The sequence below is a fragment of the Urocitellus parryii genome, unplaced genomic scaffold (assembly GCF_045843805.1).
Source record: "Urocitellus parryii isolate mUroPar1 unplaced genomic scaffold, mUroPar1.hap1 Scaffold_45, whole genome shotgun sequence".
NCBI classification, from domain to species: domain Eukaryota; kingdom Metazoa; phylum Chordata; class Mammalia; order Rodentia; family Sciuridae; genus Urocitellus; species Urocitellus parryii.
In genome coordinates, this window is record NW_027554016.1 from 4,189,474 (window position 1) to 4,203,544 (window position 14,071).

Here is a 14,071-nt window from a genome sequence, read left to right on the forward strand (position 1 = left end):
GCAGAGGAGTTGAGCATCAAACCACTTGAAGACCTGTAAGAGTTAGAGGTAGGGGTTGATAGCATATAGGAATGAAGAGATTGCCCCACATTTTCTCGAAGTGGGCAGCAAGCACCTGGTATTGAATATCTAGGAATAGAGCCTGGAATCTTATTTTTAACAGATTCTCCCTGTGATGTTTATGCCCACAAAAGGTGAGAACCCATTGGTAGAGGAAATTTGGCCTCATTGTCCGACCCCACCAGCACAGAGGATTCACATGCAGAGGACCTGTATTTGCTGATGTATGTTTAGAAACTGTCATTTTTTGAATTCTTCAGCAACAAGTATATTTGAGTATTTTTAAATTCTTAGAACTGTCTACTGTGACATAGATATTATCCTCATTTTAGGGGTGAGAAATGACTTCCCAAAGGTTGGTAACTTGAAGAGAGACAGCCCAGGTTCTTGACACACACACCTTGCTGCCTCTTCTGCATAAAGGCAGGACTCGGGTTAGTGGGAAGGACTGAATTTGAGCTTCAAACCTATTTCTGATGTTTCACTCCCTCTCTCCCCAACCATAGCCAGACAACTCACTTTATGGTGGGATAATGAATCCAATTAGAAAGTATAGTAAAAGGAACAAAGGAAAACAACTTTTTTGACCTAATGAAAGGAAAACTGAGGGAAATATTGGGAGAGAAAGCCATAGGAAAGGCCTAGCCCGTCACCTCCAAGACAGCTTTTAAAGTACCTCAGCCAAAACGGCACTGTCATGTTAGACACTGCATGAGTCAAGTTCTCCAGACAGAACCATGCTCTGCAGCAAACTGGTCATCCAAGAGACAAAGAGATGTTAAGAAAGGCAGGTGGGTAAGACGAAGGACCTTGGGAGAATTCCCTTTTCTTTTCTTTTCTTCCTCAGCCTTCTTGCCTGGATGAACCAGGTAAGGGCCTGCAGGGCAGGCTCCATCCTACAAACAGACACCCACCAGTTTGCTATGCATAAAATCCACTCCAGGTGCTTTTACAAACTCGTAATTGGTGAAATATGATAAACTGAACAAACACTGTAGAGATTTCTTAACAAGGAATTAAAAAAACTAGACTCTAAATGAGAAAGATGCTTGCAGCAAATCATTGGTGTTTATGTGCCTCTGAATAGCTTTGATTTCCTTTGGTAGGAACTGACAGCTGGCTGCCAGGAGACTCATCCAGGGATAGAAGAGAAAAATTGAAGTATGAAATTTGGAATAAAGTTTTCATGTAACTTTCTATTTCCATTTGGAGTGGGTGTGTAGAAGGGTGAGTATAGTTATTGTTTGAACTGCTTCATTTATCCACAGATATTTTTAATAGGACTCATAATTTTAAAATGCAACGATTTTCTTTCTTCCTGGCTTCCAGTCTCCTGGTAGCAGGGCAGACAGAGAACTGGGGATCTCAACTTTCAGCCTACAGATTCTCACTTTATCCACATTTTCAGCTTGCTGCCTTCAAGTTCAGAGCCTTTCTGATCAGTTTGCTCAGGTTATCAATCTTTGTTTTCTTGCAGTTAGTTGTCTGCTACTTGGGACAGGGTGAAATAGCTGGAGGTCCAGGTACTCTGTCTGCAGATTTTCAACTGTCCTCTCATCTTCAGTCCTGTGCCTCCCTGCCACTTTCTTCAATGCTTGGAATCTCTGAGTGCTCAACTTCATGGGCCCTGTTTATGGGTGGGCTCCCTTCTCTTTGGGCCTCCTCCCCTGGCTCTTTATTTTGCAGCTATCTACCATTCCACCAGCTCAACTCTCTTCCAGGGCTTATTTGTGGTGCCTACATCAATGAGAGCAATGACCGCGGGGAAACGCCTTTAATGATTTCTTGTAAGACCAAACACGTGGATCACCAGAGTGTCAGTAAAGCCAAAATGGTGAAGTACCTGTTAGAAAACAGTACCGATCTCAATATACAGGACAAATCTGGGAAAACTGCCTTAATGCACGCTTGCTTAGAAAAAGATGGTCCAGAAGTTGTTTCTTTGCTCCTAAAGAGCGGAGCTGACCTCAGCTTGCAAGACCATTCTGGTTACTCAGCTCTTGTTTATGCAATAAATGCAGAAGACAGGGAGACCCTGAAAGTTCTCCTTAGTGCTTGCAAGGCAAAGGGGAAAGAGGTCATCATTATAACCACTGCAAAATCACCCTCTGGGAGGCACACTACCAAACAGTACCTAAACATGCCTCCTGCAGACATCGATGGGTGTCATTCCCCAGCCACCTGCACCACTCCTTCTGAGATAGACATCAAAACAGCCTCATCACAACGTTCACATTTTTCTGAAACTGAACTGACGCTTTTTGGCTTTAAAGACCGGGAGGCCTGTGGAAGTAGTGATGATACCTGCCGCAGTCTGGCTGGGCACAATTCAGGAGCCACTTGTCAAAAGAAACTAACTTTATTTTTAGAACTACAATCGCCAAAGAAAGCAGCTCCTCAGGATAAAACCCTCAGAGCCTAACTGCCACCACCGGCTTCCACAAGCCTCTCACCCACACAAGCCTCACCACCTCCCACAATCCTCCTCCTCTTGAGGCTGATTGGCTGGGTCGCGTGGGCGGAACCAAAGAAGTCCCCCAATGAGCAGCTCCATGGTCTGAAAGGGCAGGGAAACAGCCCAATGAGCAGCTCCGTGGAGGAGCCAATCAGCTAGATGTTGCTGGGGCCGCTGTGAGCCAATCATCAGCTGGCAGTCTGAAGGGCAGGGAAACAGCCCAATGAACATCACTGCAGAGGAGCCAATCAGCTAGATGTTGCTGGGGCCGCTGTGAGCCAATCATCAGCCGGCAGCTGGAAGTTTGCTGGCAGCTGGAAGTTTGCTGGGGCCCCTTTGGCTGTGGCTCTCAACAGATATCTGGGAACCAGGCTCCCCTGTGAGGAAGCCTGCAGTGTCCCCTCATGGGCTATCCCAGGGTCCAGCCTGGATCAAAAGTACCCCGTTATTAAAGCCCCAGAACAGAGTGGCCTCCTTGCAAGAGGAGCTCCTGGATATTACACCAGAGGAAGAATTCTCCAAAACCAATGGGCTGGCACTTTCTAAGCGATTCATCACAAGGCACCAAAGCATTGATGTAAAAGATACTGTGCATTTGCTCAGAACCTTTGATCAGGCTGGTTCGAGGAAGATGTAATATGATGAAATAAATTATCAATCTCTGTTTCCAGATGGAAATCAGCCATGCGCTGAAATTCCTGTTGACCAGGACCCAGACCCTAACCAGACGATATTTACCTCCACCTTGAGAAGCATAGTTCAAAAAAGAAACTCAAGGGCGAATCACTACAGCTCTGATTCTCAGCTCTCCGGAGGCCTTATTCCACCAACTTTAGAAGATGGTAAAGCATTTACAGGAAAAAATAAGATCCTCTCGCCATCTCCTTCACTATTGTCAGGCTCCAAAGAATTGTCAGAGACCATCCCCCCAGGGCCCCTGAGCAGGAGAAATCCTGCAGTTTTAGAAAGGCGGGGTTCTGGAGCCTTCCCTTAGATCACAATATTATGCAGACCAGGCAATGGGTTTCTGCCACGCTTAATTGTAATTCCTCACCCTCCCATGTCAGATATCAATGTCAACAATAGGATTTGTAGTCTTCTTTCTTGTGGTCAAAAAGTGCGTATGCCAACAGTTCCTATTTTCCCTAAAGAATTAAAAAGTAAAAAAATGTTGTTAAGGAGACAGTCTTTGCAAACAGAACAAATTAAGCAATTGGTAAATTTTTAAGAGAAGGCTAAAAACACATTGTCTTCAGATGTCTGTGTCAGAGAAATACACACATAGAAAGCTTAAATGTCCATCCTTTTATGTCTTGTAATTGGTTAGCCCATTGTGGTTAGGTAGACTAAAATATTATGTTTTGAATTAAGCACTGTGAACATATGCATATTGTACAGCTTCTGCTAAGGGAATTCTCTCAAACAAAATGAAAGCTATTTTTCTCAAAGCTTCCAATATTTATCAGCCTTCATGTGGTCCAGGTTTTCCATTTAAACAAAAATGAGCAAAGAAAGGTCACAATATTTTGAAGATTTTAAAAAAATTTTTCAGAAATGTTTTTATTAGGAAACAATGTTTTCAAGTCATAATTATTTACCATTTCATGTCAACAAATAAGGTGGTGATTTTCCACAATGCAAAAAGCATAAAAGAAAATGACAGCTCTAAAATGTTCCAACTTCAATCAACTCAAGGTACAAAGAAAGAAAGATCAAATTCTGAAAAAAAATGTTGACTGAAGGTAGGTTAAGAATTAATTTAAAAATTTAAAAGGTCAAAACACTATAGTTAAAATAGGCCACCCGTATTCCTGGTGTCAGCTAAATCAGTATCAATCTGGCAGGGTCAGGGATTTTACAAGCTACTAATAACCTATGCCAAGTGTTTTTGTGTGCTTTTTATTTTGCTTTGGTTGTTTTTAAACAACCTTATATACAACTGTTGTCTAATGGTATTATTCTTGTACCACATCTTTTAATTCCTGTTATTTTTGGAAGTAGCATCTACAGGTTTCCAATAACAAGATAATACAGAATTCAAAAAGCATTCTTCCTAAATTACATCAAAATATACTTGTCTTCCAAAAAGAAAAAAAAAACAACCAACAAGAAAAAAAAGGTTGACATTTATCACAAACAGAAAATAATGCTTGCTTCATTTTAAAAAAGAAAGGCCAATTATTAGATTAGTTTAGGTAAACTTAAAATTAAGAAAGCCAGTAGAAACTTAATGACAAAATGTGTTAAATATTTGGTCAATATTAAGCAATATCTTTTAATTTCAATATGCAGTTATTAGACATTCATATAATAAAGATACATAAGGATAACCTCAGTGTGACATTCTAATCACGTAGTATTTTAGGACCTGTGCATAACTTCTAAAAAGATAAATGCTACTATTATAAAATATTTAAAAATGATTACATTATCTACATAACTTAAAGTATGGTGTTTATACAAAGATTACTTACTTCTTTCTAGCAATTCTAAAACAGAATAAACCAAACTATACAAAACCTGAGGGTACTAACCAGAATATTGTCACATCAAATATTATTGCTTTGCATTCTGTAATGGGGGAGATCTTAACAATAGGCATGATGCTCTTCTTGGTAATTTGACAAAAGCAAGTTGTAATGTATATAGTGATTATTTATGTCTTGTGGCTTTTATTTTAAAAAGTAATGGGAGGTTTTTCATTTGATGTTTTGAAAAAATTAATATTCATCACATTAGAAATATTTTTTTATTCAGAACTTAAAATTGTACCAGAAGTTCTTAAGTAGGTAAATGTTTTTTGTGAGTAAATGTCAAGAAAAATGCTTGTGTTCAAGTTATAAGGATACAGTTTAAATGAGTATGTAAACAGATTAGTTCATAAAAAAATGGTATCAATAAAAATTTAAAATATCATTTTGATTATTGCTGATGTTTATTTCTTAAATACTAATAATAAATATTTCTACAATTTTCAATGGAAACAGCCATATATGTTACTTTGAAGAAATACAAAATCAAGAAAAATCTGATATTCTCATTCCAACATGACAAAATTTTTATGGGATTAAAAATTTGGGGCCATATTTGGTAGAATTTTTCACCTGCTAGCCATCTTCAGAACATTGTAGGTGCTGAGATTTTTGGAGTCCAATTGTAAAGTGATCCCATGGGAATTTTCACTCCATTAAGTGGAATATATACTGTGGGTACCAATGTGCAGATATTTGCAGTGTGTACGTGTGTGATTGTATGTATGTGTGTGTGTAAGATCTATTTTAAATTATATTTTTAACTTTATGTAAGTATGATTTCATGTGAAATTCTGATGGTACTTTTTTAACTAGTTTTACAGGTACCATTTTCAGTCTCTTGGGACTGGTACTTCCAAGAATGTAGCTGACACTAATGGTAAGAATTGTTCAGTAGAGAACATCGGGCAGTCTCAGTTACTGAGACAAGTGTTGACAATGTGCATCCAATTTGATTCTCATATGGCTTACTTGAGGGAGAGAAAGAATGAACTAGTGAGGGTGATGAGAAGTATATTCCTCAGGTTTTTTAAATTTTTTTATTTCCTGATGCTTTGACATCCTAGGGTCTTGTTGATACTCTTACCTGAATAATAATAAAACTTTTTTTTTAAATGGGTCTTGCTGTGTGTTACCCAGGCTGACTTCAAACTCCTGGGCTCAAGCAATACTCCTACCTCAGCCTCCCAAATAGCTGGAACTATAGGCACATCACTGTGCCCAACTCAAAACCTACATTATTAAAACAAGAAGGGTCTAGCCCAATGAGAAGTCATAATTCTTAATAGATTAACATTTGAGTTTATATAGCCTTCTTGGGTGCCAGAACTCCTTATATTGTATACCTTCTTTGTGTCTATAGTATCTTTCTTTCTTTCATTTTCTTTTTTTAGTTGTAGATGGATACAATACCTTTATTTATTTATTTCTATGTGGTGCTAAGGATTGAACCCAGTGCCTCACATGTGCTGAGCAAGCACTCACTGGAGCTACAACCCCAGCCCATTTCTACAGTTTGTTTGTTTGTTTTGTTGTTTTTTGCAGTACTAGAAATAGAACCCAAAGGTGTTCTACCACTCAGCTATATTCTCAATCTTTTTTTTTTCAAGTTTTGAGACAGGGTCTCACTAAATTGCCAAGGCTAGCTTATGATCTCCTGCCTCAGCCTCCCGAGTTGCTAGGATTACAAACATGTGCCTCGGATACAGAATGTCTTCAATTCTTAAAAGGTAGGAAACAAACAAACAAACAGGAAAGAATAGTTAATGTTGCAATTAACAACATTACCAAAAAAAAATTTTAAAGAACCTTAATTGGCTAGAACACTGGAACAAAACCAATAGCCTAAAAGCTTAAAAGTCATGGATCTCATATATTGAGGTTTTGAAAATCAGTTGCATAAGATTAAGATGATCGACAATTAATGAGGGAAAAATATGACACTTATTTAACTCCTAGCTTAATATAATTCAAGTATGTTGGGATTGCCAACAGGGATAAGACTATGTTATTAAAAGATTAATCAGTGCCTTCTACTGATTCTGCACTCATAGGTCATATCTGAAACAGTGGTTTTAATTCTAGATACCAAATCTTAAACCAAAGTATATACACAAGAAAATGAAAAAGATGGTAAAGGCACTTTTTTGTTTTGTTTAGTACTAGAGATTTAATCCAGGGCACTTTACAACTGAGGTTACTACAGAGCCTACAGAGCCACCTCCCCAGCCATATATATATATATATATATATATATATATATATATATATATATAGAGAGAGAGAGAGAGAGAGAGAGAGAGAGAATCAGTTATTTAGGGACACCTTAAATTGCTGAGGCTGACCTTAAGCTTCTGATCCTCCTGTCTCAGCCTCTGAAGTTGCTGGGATCATAGGTGTGCACCATCACCGACCCTGAAAGTGTTTTAAATAGGTTGAATAATTAGTGTTGTTTAGCCTATAGATAAAAGGACTCAGTTGAAATGAGCGAGTTGGCCTACAATACTCTAAGGACTGATGATTGACTTAGTCCAGAATCCTCCAGATAAAAACAAAGTAGGACCAGAAAATGAAGTTACAGAAACATTTCAGTTCCCTTGTAGCTACTAAAAACTCTCTTTCTATGGAAAAGCCTGTTCTAGAAAGATGTGAACTGCCATTTCTGGAAATAAGCAGAGAGGATGTTGATCAGACATTTGACAAAAGAGATTCTATAAAGTTCTTTCAACCAGAAGGTTCTTTGAGATAACCTTTTCTTATTAATAGCATTATGTAAAGTTGGGACAAGTGGAAAACTAATTGTCAAAAGTAGATTTGGGGATTTCAATCACCACAAGACTTTTTAGCCATATTTTTGTGTTTATCAGGGGTTGATTATAGTGGCACAAATTTTGATTGCCAGGCAAAATATTTCAATTCAAAGGGGCTTCCTGTCAATTTGGAAAGAAATTTCCTTTGGCATCCAAGGGAAAAACACTTCCACCAAAGGACATAATGATACTTCTTCCACTACTCACTCTGGATTCCTTTCCAAAAGGGGTCATAGTGTTAGTTGGAGTGATTCTCAGAACTACAAAATCAGAGATAGAAAGAATGTGGATGGAATCTGAGGCACACACAGGGGCACCCTTCTGTTATCATGTCCTGTGGTAAACATGAGCTATCACAACCCCATTAACACCATCCTCAAGTCCTCAGAACCCGCAGGGTTGGGGCACACCACCACACACTTTTTCAACTATCAGTCCCTACACAAAACTGTCAGCAGCAGAAGAAGTCCACCTCTGTCTGGGGAAGTCATGGAAGAATCCTTGAACGAGCCCCAGCTTGGAAGCAGAGCTCAACAGGTTCTGTGAAGAGCACAAGCCCTCTACTCTAACACAGAGGTTGGTTGGTTTGCTGTTTTACTATATGGGGACTGTATGGGCATCATGCATGCTAGGCAAGTCTACCCCTGAGCTACACCTACACATTGAAAGCATTTGTTGTTGTTGTTTTAATTGGCCCTTGAATTGACAAAAGTAGCAACAGACTTTCACAAACAAAATTTCAATTAAATTTCCAAAACTGTTATTCTTTCATTCCACAGAAGGGATTAAGAAGAAAGGGACAATGACTAGCCTTATTGAAGCTTTTGTAGCACCGGCCAGACGGATCCAGGACAGTTCAGTCACCAGGTGAGTCTGACTGGTACTTGTAGCAAGACAGGAACATAAGCAACCTCCTTAAGAGGACAGGAGGCTGGGAGCCCTTCTAGCCTGCCTGCTTTCTTTCCCTCCAATCATGGGACCATGTGGGTAGCTTTATTAAGATTACTGTGTTAATCAACTTTTCAGTGCTATGACCAAAAGACCTGACAAGAACAACTTAGAAGATGAAAAACTTATTTTGGTTCATGGTTTAGAGGTTTAATCCATGGTCAGATGATTCCATTGCTCTGGGCCCAAGATGAGGTGGAACATCAAGATGAAAGGGCATGGTGCAGGAAAACTGCCCAGTTGATGACAGCCAGGAAGCAGAGACAGCTTTAAAGTAAAAGAAGTCAGACATAATATAGTCCCCAAGTGTATGCCCCCATGACCTACTTCCTCAGCCATGCCCTATCAGCCTACAGTATCACCTATTAATCCATTCAAATCATTAATTCATCAAATGGATCAATCACTAAATTAATCTAATAATGTCACCTCTGAATGTCCCTGCATCTACTCATCCATGAGCTTTGGGGGATACCTCATGTCCAAACCACAATAATTAGGAAATAATTTAAATATGTAGTAAAGTAAAAATTACTTAGGTGGGGAGAAGTATATACACAGTGGGGAGAGCAGGGAAAATGGTATTTAAAAAACTGATAGGATTAATTTTTTTTAGAAAAATCTTTCTTAAAATGGAAGATAAGTTCAGAATCAGGCAGATGGAATTTTCATTCCCCCTCTCCCCAAAGTTGGTATGAAGTAGAAAAATCAGTGAGCTACTGAGAAATAAAGCCACACCCTGGCCTCTTTTCTATTTGGGTTCAGTGGCATCACCTGATCTTCTGACATACAACCTAAAAACGCTAGACCCCTCCCTCTCCCCCATACTCATTTGACTAGTTTTAAGCTTTGTAGAATTCTTCCTTTTTAGCCTTTCCTCTATCTGTTGAGCTTCTCCATCCCCCTCTGCTTCCATCATAATTCTGTCCTTCATCTTCTCTCACTTTTGAGAATCCTGTCTCCTAATTTGTCTCTCTCCTCCTCTGTCACTCTGATCACTTTTCTAACACTCAAAATTGATTATAACCTTTCTCTACTTAAAAGGTGCAGGGCAGGGCTTGGGGGGAATGGGGGGGATGGGGTTGTGGCTCAGCAGAACGTTCACCTAGCATGTGTGAGGCCCTGGGTTCGATTCTCAGCACCACATAAAAATAAATAAAGGTATTGTGTCCAACTACAACTAAAAAATAAATATTAAAAAAAGGTGCAATGCCCCCCACTGTCTAAGACAAAAGATACAAAGTTTAGTAAAGAAAAGGAATGCAGTCCCTGCCTCAGAGTCTAGTATGCCACAGGTAATTTTTAAAAATTTCTATGTCAGATCAGTATCTTCCCCACTGGCTGGTGTGCCCCCTCCAACTGAAAGGCCCTTCCTATGAGTGAACCCAATTCATCTTTCAAAACACAGCCCAAGCGTGCCCTCCCTGCTGTCTCCTTCAAGCTCTCACCACACCCAGATCTGAGGAGTTTTAGCAAGTGTGCAACTCATCATTCACATCTCTCTCTCTCTCTCCCTATTAGAACATAAGCTCCTTAGGGTAGGAACCTTAGCAAATTAGACAGAGAGATTTGATGCCTGTTTCCTTCCTTCTTCAGAGTTCCTACTGAGCTGGGAGGATTCATGGGATTCTCATTAAAAAAATAAAACAGGTGACTGGTGCCCAGACTAAAGGATGATGGGTAGAAAGAGGGGAGAGAAGTAATTACAGCAAGTAGAAGGCTGACATTGATTGGGCTACTCAAACACTATACCCTGAACTCCTGCTGCTGAGGTCCCCAGAGCTCCCTAGGATCCCTCCATACTGCTTGAAGACCTCATTATCAGCTGTTCTTGGCTCCACTTATTCATTATCCTCTCATTTTCTATAGAAAGAATTTCTTTACACTACTGTCATTTTTCTTGCATTGATTCATGACTGTATGAGTATAAGTAGGTTATAAGCTCCTACTAGGTAGATTTACATCTTAGTTAATGAAGTTAGAGAGCATTTTTCTATATATTCACTAGATATCCAATTAAATATGGGTGTGTGTGTGTGTGTGTGTGTGTGTGTGTGTGTGTGCAAAGAACCAAAATCTTAGCAAATAAGCAAACTGTTCCAAATTACTTTTAATAATTTCCCACTGGATAAATTAGTACATATTTGAATAATTAGCAATTCTATCACTCTTACAGGGCCAAAATCAACTGTGCTTTTCTTTAATTTTTTATTAGTTCATTATATTCATACATAACAGTGGAATTCATTTTGACATATTCATAAATGCATATAACATCATTTGTTCTATTTTAATACCTTGCTCACTCACCCCCTCCCCTGATTCCCTTTCTCTGCTCTATTGGTCTTCCTTCTATTATTCATTATTTTTAAATTGGTATGTAATAGTTCTACAAAATTAATTGTGATATACTCATATATGCTCTTATGGTTTAGATATTTTAGATGTTCCCCAAAAGCTCACATATGAGACAAGGCAAAATGATTCAGTTATGAGAGTCTTATCCTAATTAGTGCATTAGTACCTAGTAGGGATTAACTGGGTGGTGAATGTCAGCAAGTAGGGTATGGTTGGAGGAGGAGGGTCATTGAGGGAGTGACTTTGGGGTATATATTCTGTCCCTGAAGAGTGGAGCTCGCTCTGTTTCCTGATGTCATGTTCCTAGCTGCTTTCCTCCCCTATACTCTTCCACCATAATATTCTGCCTCACCTCGGGTTCCAAAGAAAAAAAGTAGGCAGGCGATGGTCTAAGACTTCTGAAACTGTGAGTCCTAAAGTAGGCTTTTTCTCCTCTAATTATTCTTGTCAGGTCTTTTGGTCACATCAGGGAAATAACTGACTAAAATCATGCACATAGCATAAGTTAGTCATTCTGAATTTTTGAACAACTGAATGAATATCTTATCAGAGTTAGGGTTAGGGTTACTCTGCCAGTCTTGGGCAATAGCATTTGGAGGCTTTGGGATTTCAATATGTTAGACTGGAGAACTAGAGAAGGGACAAATAGTTAATACTTAACCATTTACCTATTTTCATGTTTGAACTTCTTTCCAAAATTTTTCTATAAATATAAATACATACAATTTTACATAAATAGTATGATACCATAATGTTATTTTACAACCTGCCAAGATAGATTGTAACATCTTTCCACATGAAATTCATATATATATAATTTACATACAGTAAAATGTACAGTTCAATAATTTTTTGACTACATACACATTGAAATAACCACAAGAACAAGATACAGAACATTTTCATCAACCCTCAAACATTCCCATATGCCTCATCTTAGAAAATAATCTACCCATGCCCATGGGTAACCACAGTTCTGACTTCTATCCCAATATACTGGTCTGGGCTCTTCTTGAACTTCATATAAATGGATGCTTATACTATGTGGCTCATGTAAACTGTTCCTTTTGCATGTTTTTAATATTTACCCTTTTTGTTTTACGTATCAGTAGTTCAAACATTTTTAGTGATTTTGCCATTTAGCAATCTTCTAATTGATGGAAAGTTGGTTGTTTCTAGTTTATTTTTGGCTAAAAATATAGTTGTTATGAACATTCATTTAATTTTTTTTTTTTTTTAGTTTTAGATTGACACAATATTTTTATGTGGTGCTGAGGACAGAACCCAATGTCTCACATGTGCAAGGCAAGCACTGTACCATTGAGGTAGAGCCCCAACCCCATGAAAATTCTTGTAGAGATCTTTTTATGCACACATATTAGCTCTTTCCTCTTGAATTTATGCTACAGCGAGAATGGCTGGGCCCTGGGTATAGATACTGTCTTTATATGAAGCTGCCAAACTGCTTTCCTTTCTTTCCTACAATGCACCATTGGTCCTCATTAACATTCTTAGCCTTTCTGCAAGGCAGGATGTCACACGCCTACAATCCCAGCAGCGCCCTAGGCTGAGGCAGGAGGATAGCAAGCTCAAAGCCAGCCTCAGCAACGTGGTGAGTCTATCAGCAAATTTGAGAGATCCCATCTCAAAATAAAATAATAATAAAAGGTGGCTGGGTATGTGGCTCAGTGGTTAATGCCCTGGTTTCAATCTCTGGTACAAAAAAAAATTAGACCTTCTCATTGGTATATATTGGTATTCCGTTGTGGTTTAAATTTGCCTTTACTGGATGAATAATTCGATTGTGAACCTTTTCATATTCTTTTGGCCATTTGACTATCTTCTTTTGTGAAGCATCTTTTCAAGTCTTTTCTCATTTCTAATTAGTTTTTTTGGCTTTTTCTTATGAGTTTACAGGAATTTTTCATATATTTTAAATATAAGCCCTGTCAGGTATGTGTCAATGGTGGTTTTTTGATGAGAAGTTTTAAAATTTGATAAAGTTCATTTATCATTTTTTTCTTTTCTGGTTAGTGCTTTCTGGTTATTAAAAAGTAAAAAAAATTTTTTTTTTGCCTACTCCAAAGTCACAAAAATATTCTTATTCTCTTTTAAATGCTTTATAGTTTTAGCTTTCACATTTAGGCCTAAGATCTCAAATTACTCATGTATGGTGTGAAGTAGGGATTCAAGGTTATTTTTCCCATATGGATAGTCATTCAAAATTTACTTTAACAGAATACATTTTATAACTCCCTTGGGTGTTTTTGTTCCTAAGAACACCTTTACATCTTAATCTAAGTGCTATTCTGCTTATAGATTTCTCAATATAAAGGAATTATAATATTAATATTTAAAAATATTATCAAGGGTAAGATAATCAAGTAGCAATTCCTTCTGGACAAATAAATTTTATTTCAAATTTTATCAAAATGCAGTTTATTTATTAAGTCAAGTCTTTGTACAAAAGTAATTAATATATGTCATTGTAGAAAACAAAATTTTTACTGTAATTTAAAAAAAATTTTATTACAATTGTAAAAATTTTAATATGAAATTGCACCTTTCATTTTGGCAAACAACCACAGAAAATGAAATTTTAGGTGTTATATGACAAATAGCACTGTTCTCAACTAGAGATGAATATTAAAGTAGAAATACTATAACTATTTAAGTATATGTCTACAGTGTTTTGTGTTGTATCTTTTAGAACCATCTATCTATAATGCACATAATCATAAGTTGTCTTTTTTGTTTAAAGAAACTATCTGTAGGGCATTAACTGTGTGATAGGCATTGAGTTAGATGTCTGTGTAATGTGAGTCTCACTTAATCCTCACAACTTTCTGAGAGAATGCTCAATTTACTCCCCACTTTATGGATGAGGAAAGTGAGAGTTGATGTCATTA

The 14,071-nt window shown here is 37.8% G+C and overlaps 1 pseudogene; it reads left to right on the forward strand.

Annotated features, from left to right (window-relative positions):
• Positions 1 to 920: 920 nt before the first annotated feature.
• Positions 921 to 3,743, forward strand: LOC144252547 (ankyrin repeat domain-containing protein 34B pseudogene; annotated as a pseudogene).
• Positions 3,744 to 14,071: the final 10,328 nt, after the last annotated feature.